We start from the raw sequence: 204 nt of genomic DNA, 5'->3' as shown, positions 1-204 counted from the left end.
GTGCGGAGGCCTTCCATAAAGACGGTCACTGTGACCGCCTTCGGGAGGGGATCTGCTGTCATCCCGGCAATGAGAGCGCGCATCGCTTGGACAAACTTCACCAATTACCTGTTGCCCTGTCGGGCGGCAAGGAAGCGCGATCGCACGCGATACGCCTGATTAAGTGGCGAGAACACTCGTGAGAGCTGCAATTTCAGCCCCGCG

The sequence above is a fragment of the Plasmopara halstedii genome (genome assembly GCF_900000015.1).
Source record: "Plasmopara halstedii genome assembly, contig: Scaffold_323, whole genome shotgun sequence".
In the NCBI taxonomy this organism is placed as follows: domain Eukaryota; phylum Oomycota; class Peronosporomycetes; order Peronosporales; family Peronosporaceae; genus Plasmopara; species Plasmopara halstedii.
This window is presented reverse-complemented; position numbering follows the sequence as displayed.